At 39.5% G+C, this 14,543-nt stretch overlaps 2 pseudogenes; both read right to left on the bottom strand.

Annotated features, from left to right (window-relative positions):
* The window catches only part of LOC149143465 (putative pentatricopeptide repeat-containing protein At3g23330 pseudogene), a 31,618-nt pseudogene extending 18,243 nt beyond the window's left edge, over nt 1–13,375 (bottom strand).
* A 39-nt stretch (nt 13,376–13,414) lies between these two features.
* Nucleotides 13,415–14,320, bottom strand: LOC149143464 (putative pentatricopeptide repeat-containing protein At3g13770, mitochondrial pseudogene; annotated as a pseudogene).
* Nucleotides 14,321–14,543: the final 223 nt, after the last annotated feature.

Here is a 14,543-nt window from a genome sequence, read left to right as displayed (position 1 = left end):
TTTTTGTTAACCGGAACAATATTCGATACCCAATCCGTTAACGGGATCGGATAAATGAAACCTGCTTTCAACAGCTTCTCAACTTCTACTTTAATCGCAGCCACTTTTCGTGGGTGAATCTGACCCAAACGTTGTCGGACGGGTTTAGCATCCGGGTAAGTCTTGATCTCATGGACAACAATTGCGGGATCAATTCCTGGCATTTCCTCATAGGACTAGGCAAACACGTCGCGGAATTCTTGAAATAGGGCCTTGTATGTCTGAATTTCGTCATCTGAACACGAGGCACCTATATGAATGTGCTCAACAATTCCGGACTTGACTGAAATGTCAATGGGAATAGTGCGAGAAATGTTTCCCAAATTCAGCTCTGAATCAGGATATTTCATTGGACTCTGAGCTTCTTTGACATATTCAGCTGTAAAGATTGATGAGAAATCGTTTTCAAAACGATCATCCTCAGGTAAAAACGAAGATCTATGATGGAGATCTTCCCATGGTAAATCGTCTACGCACAGGACTTCACAAAGTTGTTCGTCAGATGACACAACTTCGGGAAACATTATTAATTCCAAGGTTGACATGAAAAGTGATTCCTCACGGACCACATTCATTTGGTCGATTTTGGTTGAACTCGGGTCGGTAAAAGACTGCACGGCTTCATAGGCAATTTCATATGGACTCAAAGGCATCGCATCACCAAATGAGTCTATCTCAGATTCAGAAGGAACGATCCAAGGATCGTCATAAACAATGGTGTCTGAAGTAATCATATGAATAGATGCAAACGAAGACATGGCGTTGATTGGAGGAAAAGGAAAAGTTCCCAGTAAACCGGCATCTTTAACTAATCCCACGCCAACATCCTTATAAGGGATAGTCATTTTACTGACATGCTGGATACTCTCTAAAGAGGCTGGGTCGGATGAAAAGTAAGCCAGCTGGTCTATGGTTACGATCTTGCCATTATGTGGAAACTTTATTAATCTGAAGACCGATGAAACGACCGCTGTCATAGCGTAAGACCAACTTCGACCCAAGAGAAGGTTGTAGTCTAGAGGGGCATCAACCACCTCCACATCTAGACTAACGGTTTTTCCCTCAACCCCTATAGGCAAATCCTGTAGAATGCCAAACGGATGAAACCCACGGCCATCAAAGGCCTTAAGAATTGTCGGGGATTGATTTAGTGAAGGAGAACCAAGCGATCTCCAGCACTGTATCGACATAATACACGTGGAAGCTCCCTCATCAATGACAGTCCGATGAATAGGCCTGTTTTTTACTATCACTGGGATCTGGAAAGCCATCTGATGAGGCAAACGCGGTGTACTATTTTCTAGATCAAAGATTATTAGGTTCGGGTCCTGAATATCAACAGCTCCTATAGCCGAAAAAAGTAATTTTTGCTGTGCTGGGCATGATTGCAGCACTTCTAAAGCCGACATTGCTGAGGGTGAAACAGCTAAATCCTCAACAATGTTGTAATTCTGGGCCGCTCTCGCATGTGGATTGAAAGCAGACCTTCGAAGTACACCCTTGGCGGGCAGTTTGATTACTAAGTCAGGGTTAGGTTTCTCGACCTGTAGTGGATCGGAACCGGGTGCTGAGGTTGATGGATTTGAATGAGAAGATTCTGCTTCTTTCGATCCATCAACAGGACTTTTACTACCATAATCTTGCGATCGAGTCGCAATCCTTACATGAGACATCATCAATATGGGTTCTTCACTGGCACTCGAGGAAGAACCTATCATCTTACTCTCCTGCTTTGGAAATGGATCTTTCAAAACAGCAGGAGTTGGGGAACCCTTGACGATTTTCACAACCTCTGCCTGATGAGGGCAATCTCTTGTAAAATGATCCTCTTCACAAATAAGACAAGGATATCGAGGTTTGCGCTTTTCGTCATTGGTGTCCGACTTTTCTGTTTTCTCCTTTGGAGTTTTGTCTGCTTTATTCTTCTTCTTAACTTTCTTCTTCCCACCGTTTTTTGATTTAGCCGTAGATGACTCTACAGCGTGAATATCAGCGGAAACTTCAGCAGAAGATTCTCCTGTTGGGGAGTCTGGTAAGGTTATAATGGGCGAAGAATTCTTTGAAGACTTCTTCTTACTTTTAGTATTCACCGTACCAATCATGCCATCAGCAGCATGAGATCCCGAAGGAGCAGCAGCGATTTGATTTGACTTTGGAAGATCTGGGATCTTTTCATGTAACGTACCTGACTAAGTGTAAACTAAGTCAAGGTACTGCGCTTGAGCAATCACTTGCTCCTCAGTAACTACTCCGGCCTTAGCTACGTCTTCAGTAATCTTCGGTAATAATGATTTAACAAACCATTCAGCTAAGATTTGGTCCAGGATAAAAACTTTCACTAATCGCCTTCGACGTCTCCATTCATGTATATGATCGGAAATATAAGTGGACGTCGACTGTTTTAATGAAGTTAGTAACTTCGCGCCATTATCATATCTGACCGGAAACTGAAAATGAGTTAAGAACGAGGTAGCTAACTGACTAAAATTATAAAAAGAGGCCCGTGGTAACTCAATGTACCACTTGGCCGCGAGACCAATGAGTGTACGCTGGAAAAGACGTAAGCGGATCGAATCATCTGAGATGGAATTTGAGGCACACCAGAGGTGGTAAGTCATCACATGATTTGACGGATCCTCTCCAGACTTACCCTCGAACTTGGGAATGTCACTGGGCAACTTATTCGGCATTGGCGGCCAAAACGGAAGATAATTGATCGGATCGTTCGTTAGGCGCGTCAAGTCTGGTAAATCCAAAGTTGCGATAAACGGTAATTGCCAATTAGGATCCCTAAAACTCTGGGTCACAAGACCAGTCCCAGGAGGAGGATATCCATGATAACTTAGAATAGGAATCGCATTCGGGACATTGTATCCTCTTGGAAAACCAGGATTAACCGGACCGTACTGGGGTTGTTGAGGTTGTTGATAAGTGTACCCAGGATACGGTTGATACTGGTAAACTGGTTGTTGGACAGCAGGTCCGTATTGGTACTGTCCCTGGTATGGTTGATAAGTGAATTGTGGTTGACTAGTGACAACCGTACTTAAACCAGGCTATCCTACAGGCATCTAAACCGTAGTTTGAATCGTGGATCCAGACAATGGTAAAGATTTCTGAGGAGTAGTTGCAGAGACAGTAGAAACCGAAGCTGTCGATACTCCAGAAGTAAGTGTGGTGGATGGAACAGATGTTGCGGTAGTTGCAGCAGTTGTTTGAGATGGAGTACTAGGCGCAATGGGTGACTGAGTAACTACCGAAGGTACAGAAGTTTGAACATGAGACTGGACTGTTTGCTGGGGTGAACCAGAAACTAAAGGTTGTCCAGTTTGAGATGACAACTGTACGCTTGGTTGCAACACCTGTTGAACTTGCGATGGATCCCACACTATGTTCATTCTGGGGTATTGACCCATGACAGGTTGAGGATATTGAGATCCATAACCGGATTGAGGGTAGGATTGATAATTGAAAGGTACATTTCCCGTACCTTGAATATACGATTGACCTTGACTCGAGTACTGACCTTGGGGTAGATACCCTTGAGGTAAGTACTGCTACTGGGGTTGACCTTGAGGCATAAATTGATACTGAGGTTGACCTTGGGGTACATATTGAGGCTAGGGTTGACCTTGAGGAATGTATTGCACTATGGGTACATACTGTCCTTGAGGTTGCCCCCCAGACACAATTTGTGTACCTTGAGGTTGCCCCCCAGGCGTTAATTGAGGCTGCCTCCCAGGCGGTAACTGGCCACCTTGAGGTTGAGAACCGGGAATTGAACCTGACATCATGTAAATGTCTCCTACACCCAACAGTTTATTACCATTGTTTCCAGTTAATAACCCATGTTCAATGGGTTGAGGAGATGCTCCTGCAAAAGTACCAGAAAGTGACTGATACCCAGAGGGAACAGAAGGACCACCGTACAAGAAAGATTCAGGAGATTGAGTGAACATGGACGACTGACCAGACATATTTACAGGAGTATAAATACCTCCAGGTGGATAAGGAGTACGAGGTGGAGAAAAACTTGACCCTGAGTTGTCCAAATAATTAGTTAATGAAAGATACCAAGTAGTACTTCTAGGTGGACTGTAAAAAATGGATTCACGCTCCCTTAGATCAATAGTAAGTTGATCTTCACGGATAGGGACGCCTATTTCTTCTTCTGGAGCAAGTTCTTCAATAGCTATCAAACCAGAAGGAAGATTTTCGGTGATGACTCTTTCTACCCTTGGTGAATCAGGAGCACTAGAAGTTGGAGTAACAGGTTCAGAGATTTCAGGTTCTTCGCCTATATCACTAGTAGATGAAAAACTACTAGCAAGCTCGGAAACTGCAACAGCTTCGGGATTATAACCTGTTTCTAAACCTTGGTAATCTGGATGGACTACCAACGACGACTCTCCTTCTTCAGGTGAACCTAATTTACTGCCACTAGGAGTTACAAGTACTTTCAAACCTTCATAATGACCTGGGACGTCTTCAGGAGGTTCGCCCCGAAGTCTACGGGACTTCCTCAACAAATCGGCCACGGTAACAATCTCAGGAGACTGGCCCCGAAGTCTATGGGACTGTCTCGGTAATTCAACCATAGTTAAAAAAAATTTAACTACTGCACACGCAAACAAAGTAAAATTTCAAAGCAAACCACCTTAAGTCTCTAAAGAACCAAACAAATTCGAATCACACGCCTAAAGAATCTAGGGCGTCAAACCATACACAAACAGTAGCCTTCTGGACCGAAAACACTAGTTGGTGATGAAACCCAACATCGCCGAATTCAGTACAGAAGTGGTGGGTGGAACAGTTACCCCGGCAACCTGCTTAATGAATAAACCGACACAAGTTCCTCCACTTTAACCGTCTCGAGTGAAGTGAACCCCCCGGAAAATCCAAGTGAGTCTAGCCGACGTCTGCTCCAGGTACAGTGGGATCTTCCCTCCACCGTCACCTCGGGTAGAATCCTAAAGATAATGGTCACTAAGGTTACCAACAGCAACAAATATACCTGGGGGAACAGTCTACAACCCGATAGCATGCAAGGGCAGAGTAACAAGCTCAATCCCCTTGCCGGCTCCTTGACAATAATCCAAGGTTTACGGACAAGTGACCCCAGGCTCCTCGACAATAATCCGAGGTTTACCGTTTGTAGTACGTGCGTATCTGGTGTCTTTCCCAATGAAGGAGGATTGATCCCCTCACTGGTTCGGACACGGTCTCGTGCTTCTCCTTTAAGAGGAACTTTCCCAGAGTACAAATGAAACAGTTGGATTTATCCTACCACAAGATGAGCTACTTGTTTGGTTTTACTGTCTTGGAGAGTTAATTACTCTCCTACTCCAAGACACTAGCCTGATCTATATTGGTGTTTCAGAGCCCTAGTAAATAAAAGTTACTAAGTTGATTTTACTTTAAGCGTTAATTTTTATGGCTTTTCTTTAGGACAAAAGGTAGTGGAGATGAAACTGATGGTGTGTAGACTCGAAACAAATCCACTAAAAAGATGCACTTAGGATGATTTATACTAATTTTCTTTTTCAATGAATTCCCTAGCTAAGAGAGTTGGAGAATGCAAAATTGATATAAAGACAACTTTCTTGGCAATGAAAATCAAAGAAACAATCTCTTTATCTTTTCCAAAGCATACAACACATGACCACTAATTATTTCACGAAAATTCCTTTTCTTTTCAAAGACTCAAATGCTACTAAAGCAAACTTTTCTTCAAAAGAGATTTTTTGTATTTTTCCCTATATTAACAAAGCATGTAAAACTACTTTAACAGAAATCAAAGTTAAAAAATCTATGGCAATCAAATCAACTCAATTTCACCCAAAAGCAAATCTAAGAGAAATTCACCTAAAAGTAAATCTAATGAGGCAAAAGCCTACCAAGTATGATTCCAGGATGTTTTACTCAGTCATGATTTAACCAAGGACTAGTTAATGCAGAATCAAAAACCAGTCAAAAACAAAAATCAAAATCTTTTGTTCTTTTTCTTAAGAATGAAATTCACAACTTTAACCAGCAAGCTTTCTCGAAATTCCGCAAAGAGACAACACAAAGGTAGGTTTCTCACACAGGTGGATTTTATGAAAGGTCCGACTCCTAAGAAGACTGAAAAGACCAGGGAGATCCAAGGTTTTACAACTTCTAAAGCCAAAGTCACTACAGGACCAATGCAAAAATCAAACCCTAGGGCTAGAATTTCTATGAATTTCACTAAAACCCTTGACACTAATGAAACAAGCTTAGGTGAAGATTTCTGACAGGTAACCAGTGGATCTGGGCAACAAAAACAACTTATAAACAAAATCTAAGAGGCAAAAAGGAGAAAATTGAAATTTTCTCAATTTTGACAGGGTACGCAGGCAACCTGTTTGCACAGGTGCGTGTACGCTCTGTGCACAAAGCTGCAGTGCGTACAGGTATGCACTGTGCTTAACTCAGAGGGTGCGTACTGCTAGAAAAACCAAGAAAAACTAAAATCTAATTTAACCCTAAGCTATCCCACCCAAATACACAGTCAAACAACCAAAAACCAGAAAACAAACGACTTTTCTCAAATCAAAGTTTCACACAAAGGAAAAATCATTCACATCAATGGAGTTCCCCAGTGGAGTCGCCATTTTGTCATGTGGAAAGAGTCAATTTTGCGGACAAAACCGACCTCCCTAGAAGCTAAGGCTTTCTAGTGACAAACAAGACAATTAAACACTACCTTTCTCTAAATATGCATTTAGAATACAAGTAATCAGGTGTTTATAACATACCTTTAGTCCAACGCTTTGTAGTAGTCCAGCCTCGCTGATCCAGATGAGCTCCTCCTTCTCTTCGAAACCTGCATTCACTAACAAGCAAAATATTACATAGCACCTGAATAACTTATAAAATAAAACATATTCATCATACAGACCAAGGAGTATATGAAACAAATCATGTCTAACAATCTGTTGAGAAAAGTGAGCTTAATTGTATTAAGTGGAAACAAAAGAAACCATTACAACCTGAACCTTGGTGTTGTGTAGGTCCCTCCTAGGGTCCAGCAAGAGTTCTCCTTTACTTTGATCATCTCACCCACTTCCAAATAAGGCTAGGAAAGGATGGGAATCTCTCCTCTCAAGCTCTATAAGGGAGTCCTAATTCCAACAGCATCTACCCTTAGGAATGTTCAGCTTTCAACCTCTCCTCCCTCTGGCCCAATGCCTGTATTTATAGTGATTTAGAGGAAGTTAATCAGGTCCACCATCAATGGGATAAGCCCCTCTTTGAATGGGATAGCTCCCCTCTTGATGGGATAAGTTCCTCTTTCATAGGGATACATGAACCATCTGGAGGCGCTCAATACACGTCAAACAAACTTCTAGAATGCTCTAGAAATGACCACAAGTAACTTTTTTGAAGTGAAACTTGCGCCTTTTGACCTTTACAGGAGTACGCACCCACCCCTTTACAGACAGAGCGTACAAGTACGCAGGTATTGTGAACTTGGGGTGCGTACACGCAGGTAAGGCTAAGAGAAACTGCGTAACCAGAGTTATTTGACTTTTTAAGGACTTTCTCTCTTTCTTGGAGTTTGACATGAGGAGCAGAGGTATGAGACTTGCCAAGGAGGATAGTATGACAGTTGATAGAGCCATACTGACTGTAGATAGTCATGGTGACAAATTTTAGTGTAACAATCAATATGAAGTTTTTTTTTGGGAAATCATGCGAAAAACTTTTTGATAGGGTCATGACCATTGTAGTGGCATTTGTTTAAATGAGCAATTTACTATCTTATAACATGTTTTGTACTATGTTTTATTAAAATAAATTTCAATCAATTGAATTTTCTATTTATAAAAATATATTACATATATATTTGTATACTTAATTTTATAGTATTTTTATTTATAGATTTTGGAGTAAGATTTAAAATTGTTTTTGGTTGGTTAAGAATTTGTTTTCTTTATATATCTAGTTGGTCATTTTGTATAGCTTAATTTTTCTTGAATGATGATGATAAATCAACTCACATTCACGCATAAGAGTTAGTGATCATTGTCCTCAAAGGTGGTTCACAACTGATTTATTATAAGTTTTTCCACCTTAAAAAAAGTAATTTTTCTGCATACAAAAAATTACTAAAGAAAACACATATCTAGGACTGCCAAGTTTCTCTAATTCTTTCTAAGCCTCCAATGATGTCAATCATGTTGGGTCATTTTTGGGGGGCTCTTTAGTGCATAAAATCCCAATACTCATAAGTTCAGTAACAAGCCCTACTTTTATTGGTAGTTCATTTGTGTCATCACTGGGTTTTCTCAATAGACTATTGTAAACAACTTCCATTTTATTTGGAAAATTAATGGTTATCCATTTTGGAAGATTCAATCCCTCCACAAATATGTTGTTGGTTGGTTTCTTCTTTGTTAAAATCTCCAACAATACTATTCCATAACTATATACATCTCTTTTTGATGAAACACTTTCACCCAATCCATATTGGGCAAAATGATTCAAACCATTTTAAAAAAAAAAAAATCAAATAAGAAATCTATAAATATGACAAAAAGTAAGACATGAATGCATATAACTAGCCAAAAAGTCATACCTGGGGCAATATAACCAATGGATCCTTTAAGTATATGTGAAAAAGTCACTAAATCTATAGTGTTTGCAAAAATTATTCTTGCAATACCAAAGTCTGTTATATAACCTGTCATGTCATCTCCTAAAATCACATTACTTGGTTTTAAATCACAATGTACCACTTGCACAAAACATTGGTGGTGCAGATATGCCAAACCTTGAGCTATGTCTATGGCGATGTGTAGTCTTTGATTGAAGCTCAATTGACATACATCTTCACCAGGGTATAACCACTTTTCTAATCTGCCATTTTGCAAATAAGGAAATACTAAAGCTTTGATATCAAGGTTTGAACAACAGGTAATGATTCTGATCAAATTCTGGTGTCTAACTTTTCCCAACTCATTACATTCACTGATATAACTTCAGTGAGCCTCTTCATTTTGCAAATTGAGGACCTTGATTGCAACCAACGTGTCATCGATCAAGACTCCTTTATAGACTAATCTGAAACTACCAACTCCTAACTATTTTGTACCACTGAGTTGATTAGTTGCAGAAATAAGTTCCTCCTGTGAAATTCTTGGAGGGCATGAATTCCAAGGAATAGCTTCTGTAATCTCGAGGAAATCTCTCCTCGAACCTGTCCCTTGCTATTTTGCCAAATTAAGAATCCAATGAATAAAATGCATATTACAACAACACAAATGCCAAAAGGAATTATTACCCTTTTCACAAGCCATTATTGTGAATATTGGCAATAGGTGATGGACATGGTGGAATTGCACCCATTGTCTGGTCAAATCGAGATATCCCATGAATGCTCTGCTCCTATGTCTTTGGAAAATCCCGCCTTTGGGAACTTCCCTCGTCAACTTATTGAAAGAGAAGTTCATATGGTGATGCATTTTAAGGTTTTCTAGGGACATTGGTATTGTGCCTGATAAATTGTTCCCAAAGAAATTCAAGTCCTCCTAAAATCCCATTTTCCCAAGTGAATCAGGAATTGGGACATCAAATGAATTCAACGACAGATTGAGATATTGTACTTTTGTGCAGTTTTCAAGTTGTTTAGGAATAGAACCCGTTAACTGATTGAAAGAAACATTTATTTGCTAAACCATGGTCATTTTGCTAATTTCCAAAGGCAAGGGACCTTCTAATAAATTGCTGGACAAGTTGAAGAAGAATTGTAAATTTGGAAGACCTGTAATTGTTCGTGGTATATTTCCATGGAACTTGTTGTGAGCCAGGTCCAACACCTCCAATCTCAGGAAATATCCTATGTTGGGGGATATGTTTCTGGATAATTTGTTTTGATCAAGGTAGAGGTCTCTCAGCTATTTCAGTTCACCGAAAGAGTGAGAAATTTTTCCATAGAACTTGTTTTGGCTCAGAGATAAGAGTCCTAATGTTTGTACCCTGCTAATTTTCATTGGGATATTTCCTTGTAACTTGTTTTTGCCTAGATACAATATTTCCAACTTTTGAAGTCTGCCAAGTGTTGAAGAAATGGATCCATTGGATATATTCCACTCTAAATTAAGGTATGTCAGATTAGCTAGTTTTCCAAGCTCTAGTGGTATTTTTTCACCTATTTCATTGTGGCTTAAATTGAACACAAATAGCCGGGAAAGTTGTTTAATGGAAAAAGGTAGGGTGTCAGTAAGATGATTTTCACCTAAGTGTATTTGTTCAAGGAAGGAGCAATTAGTTAGAGTGGTAAGAATAGGTAATGTTGTGCTGATACCACTTACGAGTTGATTTCCTCCTAAAAAGAGGCATTCCAATTTGAATAGCTAACCCAACTGCACAATAATTTCTAAGATGCACATAAAAGATTGGGGCTCAAGTATATGAAATCATGTAGTCTGTTACATTGGGGATTTTTGAGAGATAATTGTTGAGTGCGGTTGGAAAAATACCAACAATCTCATTCTTGCCTATGCGATGGAGGGTAGCAACATGGTAAAAAATTGAAGAGAAAGATCCTTAAGCCATACCATGAATACGATATATAATCAATAATGTGTTTAAACTTTCGTACTCAGTAGCCAACACATGGAAAGAAAACCATATGCACATAATCTGACATTAAATTTTAATATTGCCAATCACTCTGTAGAATACACCTTATGGACAACATTGGTGGCCAAATAGAGACATTCCAACAATTGTTTGCCTTTGTGTCAGTTTACAGAAATAAAAAAATGGTACAGTTGGATACAAAAAATAACCTACAACTACTTATAAAATAGTTAGATATATGTCCATCCAGCTAAGGTTTAGTGGCAAGTCCAACTGCTTGTTGTGAAGATAACTCAAGTTCAAATCCCGACAGGTGGGCTCCAATAAAATTTTCATCTGAGACTAGCGAAAGTCCCAACAACCTTGACAACAAATGGATGGAGAGAAAAATTAACCAGTCCCCACTATAAGCCCAAACGTTCCTGTTTAAAAAAGAACAATTCAGTTAAAAACTCAATTATTGCAATCATTGGACTGGAAATTGTGGAGAACAAGAACAAGAAAAAAACATAACTTTATAATGAGAATATGATTTAAAAGGGGGATGACTTTCAAGTGAAGTATTTTCCATACCATTCATTCTTTCTTTGCAAATTACACAACTTCTTCAACTTGAGAAAGCCTGGGAATAAGATATCTTTCTGCATTTGTGCATCTGCCATAAACCAATCCAAGTTGAAGCCTCCATATTTCCAAAACATTCATTGTATCTAAAATTCTGGAGTGTATTTGAAATCTACCAACTACACCAAATGGCCACCCAGAATGACACTTGTCTGCTATGTTACTCCCAATGTCTCCAAACTTTCTTGTCGTAACCAAAAAAGAGGACCAAAAAAGTAGAACTAATACAAAAACTGGTAATTATTTGATTACCACCCAGTTTTTAATCAAGGAACGAAAGGTCCACAGGATATCATCTGGAATTTGTATCTTCTAACATTAGATATTGGACTGCTCACAGTCAGAGTTGGGCTTCTATGTAGGAAATCAATACTAACAAAATGAAATTGGTTATTGAAAGAATATATCGTAGTTCCTGCTGTGAACACTGAAACAAGCAGCCTCAGAGATAGTGAGACAGTTAGTAGATGCTTGTTTCTCCATGTTGCATGTTTCTGGTTGGGCTCATTTCATCCTTTACTCTGTGTTTTTAGTTCAATGATGTGCTTCATAACAATTTGTCCAATAGGAAAATTGTAATTCAAAGTAATTTGCATCAACAGATTGTTTAACCCTCCATCTCAAAACACTTTACTCTAGTAACTACTAATTGCAATGACCCTTTGTCAACCAAAGCATGTCAAAGCATGTCTACATGAAAGAATAATTTGCACTGACAGATTATTGAGCCTTCCATCTAGAAACACCTTACTCTAGCAGCTACTAATTGCAACGACCCTTTGTCAACCAAAGCATGTCTTCATGCTTCTTACTGTGGAAACTGTTATGTTTATTATCCATTAAGAGGGCATCACCAATAATCCTTGCATGAGCATATCCCATCTTTGAAATGATGGAAATGATTTTCATACCTCACATTAATTTTTCGATTAGCAATCTTGGCTATAATCTTTGTTGCATTGTGGCAATCATCACACACACGAAGGTTTTTTGTGATCCTTATAAGGGTTTCGGGGCTTGTGTGGATAAGGCCAAAAGCAATGGCCAACTTCTCGCTATGAAAATAAAGCATGTGCTCTTTGACCTCTTCTTCAACGTCATGCAACACAAAATTTGTGTTAGGCACATACCCTGCTTCTTTCATCTGCCCGGACAAGGTCTCCAACATTGCATAAATTTGATCAGACTCAGGGTGTGATCTGTCTCCTACAAGAAATTTATTGATCTGCCTATTTACATCAATCAAGCTGCATCCTGGTGACTTTTTTAGTCTTCTATTTTTCATCATTATTCTCACCTTTGTTACATCATCCCACCTGCCAGCTGCAGCATATATGTTTGAGAGAAAAACATAGTACCCACTATTTTCTGGCTCTAAATTAAAAAGCTGCCCAACCACCTTTTCTGCGAGCTCTATGTTGCCATGAATTCTACATGCACCAAGCAAGGCTCCCCAAACATCAGCATCGGGTTCTAGTGGCATCTCATTTATTAGGTTTTGAGCCTCATCAATAAGCCCAACATGGCCAAGAAGATCAACCATGCAGGCATAGTGTTTGACCCTGGGCCTGATGTGATAATCTTGACTCATGCGATCAAAATACTGCCATCCTTCGTCTACAAGCCCGACATGGCTACATGCTGACAAAACTGAAACAAATGTGATATGATCAGGCTTCATGTCTACCTGTTGCATTCTGTAGAAGAGTTTGAGAGCATCTTCACCATAACCATGCATTGCATACCCTCCAATTATTGCATTCCATGAGATCACATCTCTTTCAAACATTTCATCAAACAATTTGTGGGCATATCCTATACTCCCGCATTTCGTGTACATAGTTATAAGGGCATTCACCACCAAAATCTCCTCATCAAGTCCATTTCTGAGTACAAAATCATGAATGGTCTTGCCCTGTAGTAAAGCTGCGAGATGAGAACATGCCTGGAGAACACTGGCAATGGAAACAAAATCATATTTCACCCCTGCCTCCAACATTTGCTGGAAAACTTCCAAAGCCTCAAAGCCATGCCCATTTTGGGCATATCCTACAACTATCGTACTCCATGTGACGACATTAGGCTTTACATTTGTTAGTTTCATTTCATAAAACAGATTCAAAGCCTCATCGCAACGTTCATTCTAGACATAACCGACAATCATGGCATTCCATGAAACTACATCTCTCTGGGACATGTCATCAAAAACATTGCGCGCATCATTTATGCTCCCGCATTTGGCATACATAGCTATTAGAGAATTCCCCACTAAAAGGTTATGTGAAAATTCAGCTCTTCTTATGTAATCATGAACTTCCTTACCCTGCTGCAAATCCACCAGGCTCACACACACAAGGAGAATACTAACAATTGTAACCACATCTGGTTTCACGCTTTCCATTTCCATCCATTGAAACAATATCAAGGCCTTATCCTTCTCCCCATTCTGCGCATAACCACCAATAATTGCATTCCATGAGACGACATCTGTCTGAGGCATTTTTTCAAACACTTGACGTGCATACTCCACACTTTCGCATTTGGCATACATCGTCACAAGGGCATTACCCACAAACAAATCAGATTCTAACCCACACCTAATTACGCAGTGATGTATCTCTTTACCCTGCCATAAATCATAAGAGCCTAGGCTTGCACATGCCTTGAGAGCACAAGGAAATGTATACCCATTAGGTTGCAATCCATGTCTCGGCATCTCATAATAAAGCCCAAGGGCTTCTTCCCAAAATCCATTGTTGGCATACCCTCTAATCATTGAATTCCATAAGAGTACATTTCGTTTAGAAATTTTGTCAAACAGTTTTCGTGCATCCGTCATACTTTCACACGCACTATACATATTCACAAGTTTGGATCTCAAATATAAACTTTGTTGTAACCCATATAACAAAATGCGATTATGAACTAACCTTCCATCTTCCAAGGCTTTCATTTCCGTACAAGCTTGCAATAGATCAACATACATGTTAAATTCAATTGCTATCCTGTTCTTCCCTGTCACATGCAAAATGTCCAATGCCCCCTCCATCTTACCATCTTTACAAAGTACAACAACTTCAGAGTTCATGAATGGAGGACTCCCGCAACCTTCTGGTTCATATTTTAGTGGTTTTGAATTGGGTTTTGTAGATTCAGGCTCACAATTTTTTCTCTTTCACCATGTGGTTGTTCATTGGTACTCATCCTTCTATTTCATTACCATTGCATATACTCAATCCCATAAAATATCTTTCTATTCTGCTATCCATATA

Source organism: Pinus tabuliformis, chromosome X, assembly GCF_031772625.1.
Source record: "Pinus tabuliformis cultivar Carrire ecotype Pingquan chromosome X, CPIR1, whole genome shotgun sequence".
Taxonomy (NCBI): domain Eukaryota; kingdom Viridiplantae; phylum Streptophyta; class Pinopsida; order Pinales; family Pinaceae; genus Pinus; species Pinus tabuliformis.
This window is presented reverse-complemented; position numbering and strand designations above follow the sequence as displayed.